We start from the raw sequence: 4,648 nt of genomic DNA, 5'->3' as shown, positions 1-4,648 counted from the left end.
AGAATAATTCCAAATGCTTATATATTAAGGCATGTGAAATTGTTCCATAGATCACTATTACTTTTCATTTTTTTCTCTTTTAGTCTGAATAATTTCTATTTCTATACCTTCAAATTCACTAATCTTTTTATGCTTTATTATCCAATTTACTTTTTACATACCTAAGGAAAACTATAACATGACCAAAAGATTTCAAATAAATACACTCAGTATATCCATTTTTGTCAATTTTTTAATTTATGTATATATTTTATATTGTAAGCAGAAATTCTCTCCAAAACTATTATCTCTTTAAACTCTGGAGGCACATAGTAGGGCCATAAGTAATATCTGACATATAAAATTGCAGTTCAGGCCCTTCAGATTTGGCATTTCACTGGTGCAATTCAGTGACCAAGATTTGTAACCACTGTGCAGTGCCTAGACATCCCACTAAGGACCATCATTTTCTTTAATGTGGGATGATTAATGCATACCCAACATTGGATCTATAGCGTGTACTCCAAGATCATTTTCAAATAATACAAACAATTTTGTTAAGGCCGTATTTTATTTGCTGGTCAATAAAGAAAAGGCACTGTAATTTATTTTCAAGTATTTTCTTAAAAGCTTGCACTTCTAAAGCTCATAGAAAGTTGGAAAGACTCATAAGTCACTGAAACTTTAGTATATCCTACACAGTCTTGTTTGTACAAAAATACAAGTTAAATATAAACAGAAAGAATCATAGTGATTTTATTCAAATTGGTTTTATCTAAGCTTCCATTATATATGAAAGTTCCTCAGTTCTGTTATTTGTAAAAAGATCAATACCAGATAAAATTACTAGCTATTGGCAAGGGGCCCTAAAAAGCTTAATTTGGCATTCATCTTTCCATGGTTAAATGCACTTCCTAACTGGAAATCACTTCAACATTGCAAAACAGAGAAAAAAATGAACAGGCAGTATGTCTATAAGCCAACAAATAATTTGGCTGAACTATATCATAAAACACAAGAAACCCTGTATATCTGTACAGAGAGCATTATGTATTGTGTAATCACACAGTGGGCATATATGCACACACGCACACACACACACACACAGCCTAATGAGATGCAGCTTCCAGTTCAGTGTTTGGCTTTGCCCTTTTTCTTATATCATCAAATGAATAGCTTTGCCATCTTCCCATGTTTGAAGATAGTTTGGAGAAGGTCATGACCAAATTCTCCAGGATATCCTTTTCGCTCCTCAAGTGCAACACAATTTCCTACTGGTGTCCTGTTTAAAGGTAATCACCTCTTTCTGGTTCTTTTGTTGGGATCAGCAACTGGGTCCTGGAAGACATTAATCCCAAAACCATTAGTTAACAACATAATGACACTTGAAGAAAAAATTGAAGAAATAGCTGATTAACTTTTGGAGCAAAGGTACACCCAGACCAAAGGAAGCATTTTTATTATTCCATTATTGTTTTTTACTTCCCACCTTCTGCAATCTTTTGTAAGGTAGTATGTCTACACCATCCTCTAGAGTAACCCTAAGAGGAGACGGCAGCAACCTGTGGCCCTTTTCATTATCAGTAACAGGGTACTTCTTACCTAAAATATCCCCAAACTTTAATACAGTGTTAAGAGAACTTCAAGCATCAGGTCTAATTATTAGTGGTGCTTCTGTACACTCAGATACTATTAAATGTAGATCTTTACCCATTTTCTCACATATGTTATACATGCTATAGCTACCTCTGACCACAGGGGCTGGCCCTGATGAAAAATCTGTTACTCTGTATTCAGAAGCAGCTCTTTCATGGTCTTTCCCTCGAGTTGTTATGATACTGTGTTCCGCCACTGGACACAATAGCCTGGCACAGTGTTTTTTGCTCTGTAGTATTTTTTAATCAAAGCAGTTCCTTCTATTGTATATGCTCCTTTGAAGTTAATCAAATGAGAAGACACTCTGGAAAGAGAGGCAGAGTTTCTGTAGCCAAAATCATGTAACTTGTATACCATAGATTATCTAGGTAGTTGGAAGTTTCTAACAAATATTTAGCCAATGCTTACTTCTGCATTCTAGAACTTGTGGCCACTGTGGCTGGAGACCAAGACTGAACAATAATAGTTTCAGTCCAATCAGTAAGCCAGTAATGCTGGGAATCTAGTTTTGCACTGCGAAGAGCACACTGCCTCGGGGAATGCCAGGGCTCTCAGGAACAACTTTTACTTCTCTTGGAAGATGTTCATCTTATTTCTCAAGAATGTAGTTCCATCCTATTCATTAAAGACATTGTCTTGGAAAGTTCAGTCATCCATTGTTCTGAAATGCCATGTCTCTTCTTCTGTTCACCCTCTTCAGTGAATTTTTAAATTGAGGATAGGGTCATCTTCATTTCTCTAAGTTTGCTCTGGGTCTCTCTTACATCTCTCACGGCTCTACTTACCATATTCAATTTCCTTTCCCAGTGTGTGGAATGTACGGAGCATCTGGAGGGCTGACAGTGATTTCTGAACCTGGGTGGCAGACACATGTTGTTTGCTTTGCAGAATTTCATAAATTTTTCTGCATGTGTATTATGTTTCAAAACAAAAAGTTAGATGGCTCATATTAGCTCCACATTTAAAATATCCAAAATGTAGTCACTTCCCACCACCTGAACCATTCCTACCCTCATTCGAGCCTCCATGATTCATTCATTCACTTGTTAATAGCAAATCCACCCCACTGGACTTCCCTTTTCTGCCTGAGCGCCGTATAGTGTTTCAGCTCATATGCTAGTGTCATTACTTAAAATACAAGTTCAGTCATGTCATTCCTTTGCTGAAATCCCGGTGACTGCTTATCTTATTCAGAGTCCAAGTGAAAGACTTTTTATCGCTCACAAAGCCTTACATGGTCTAGCATCCTCTTATCTCTATGACTTCTTTCTCAAAACGCATTCTTTCTGCATTATCCACACCTGCCTCCCTTGTGTCCTTCCTGCGTGCCGGGCACTCACCTGCTTCAGCCACATGGCACTTAGAATTTTCTCTCTCTAGAACATTCTTCCCATGGATACTTCCATGGCTTATCTCCATCAAACGTGTATTCAGATTTTATCTTCTTGGTAAGACTTCCCTGGGTTCCTTGTTTAAATCAATCTCCTTTCACCAGTTCCCCCTAGTCCCTTCTTTATTTCATTTGTTTATTTTTGCATAGTACTTACCACCATCTGTCATATTGTATAGTTTGTATTCATTTATTCTTTGTCTATTGTTCTCAAACTAAACATAAACCCTGTAGGGGAAATGATTTTTATCACTTTTTTAAAAAATTCATTACGTGAAGCTCTAGTGCCTGTAATCAGTGTCTCACATGATGTGTGGACTAAATAAATGTATGTTGAATGGATACTTTGAACTATTATTCTGTACTCTCAGGTAATTTCTCCTCCTTGAAATTAAAAAAAAAACCCTCCATTGTTTATTTCATTGGCTTGTACATAATGTGCAATTAAGAGATGTTTGTTGAATGAATGACTCCATGCCTAGCTACTGGCAATGTAGTCCTATTATTCTAATGGTTACAGATGGGGAGTGGGAGTATGCACTCAGAGTTCTATTCTTGGCTTCCCCTCCCCCATTGCATTTAACAGCCATGAATATTCCTTAACTGTTTATTTTGGGACCTAAATATCAAACATTTATTCAGTAAACATGTTGGTATGGATAACACTGGACAAGTCACTGTGGATTACCATAAAGCCCACATTTTCTTCCAGGCTCCCAAAATATGTATGCTAACTGATGCGTTATCTCTGAATCTTATATTCTGCAGTGCACTACTGAACCTACATTTGCATAGGCTGATGCCAGATTCTGCCAACAGATCAGTTAATTGCAAATACAAAACAGCCATTGAGGACATATTTATTTCCTTTGTAAAGGCCAGTACAGTTGGGCGGGCCACAAATGAAATGCATCCTGTTGGATTTGCTGGAATAGTTTCAGAGACTGGACATGATTCCTCTTGGCTGAAACAGATCAGGGAGCTGTTGCTGTGGGTTGTAAAATCCCCTGCTTTCCCAAACGGGAAATATTGCTTTTTTTTCCATGAAAATATGCTGCTGGTCAGAGAAAACTACCTCTGTGCATCAACCCTCGCCCATTTGGAAGGGCAGCTCTCACTCATCTCTCTGTAATTACACCTAGAAGGATTTCAGATGCCAGGGAAGAAGCCACGTGCTCCCAGGTCACAGTTTTTCCCTGGCTGTGGTCCTAGAGGCCTAGACTCCACTCCAGACACTGAAAGTCTCTGAAATACAGTGGCTGGCCCTGCAAACAGGACTTGTGAGTAGACTGACCAATGCGGAGAAGAGCAGAACTAGTATTTCTCGAATGGTGAGGGTTTATTGAAAATATTTGCAAAATGTTAGAGTCGGCTTACAATCTAACATCATCCCTTTACGGATGGATAGTGCCATCCCGGAAAGATGAAGTGATGTGCCCAAAGTCACAGCACTAGTTACTAGCAGGGTGGGATTAAAAGCCAGGTCACCTGATTGCTGATACCATGGTCTTGCCACTCTATTACTCTCATAGCCGTGGGCCTCCTTGTTAGCTACTCTGGCTCACAAATATTCATGCTTTTAAAAGTCATCTGAGGTACAAATTTAAAAAGTAAATCTCCAGG

At 38.3% G+C, this 4,648-nt stretch overlaps 1 pseudogene; it reads right to left on the bottom strand.

The window, feature by feature from the left end:
* Positions 1-1,457: 1,457 nt before the first annotated feature.
* On the bottom strand, positions 1,458-2,274 carry LOC123808341 (annotated as a pseudogene).
* Between the last annotated feature and the right edge of the window lie 2,374 nt (positions 2,275-4,648).

The sequence above is a fragment of the Phyllostomus hastatus genome, unplaced genomic scaffold, assembly GCF_019186645.2.
Source record: "Phyllostomus hastatus isolate PE091 unplaced genomic scaffold, TTU_PhHast_1.1 phas_contig_150, whole genome shotgun sequence".
Classification (NCBI taxonomy): Eukaryota; Metazoa; Chordata; class Mammalia; order Chiroptera; family Phyllostomidae; genus Phyllostomus; species Phyllostomus hastatus.
This window is presented reverse-complemented; position numbering and strand designations above follow the sequence as displayed.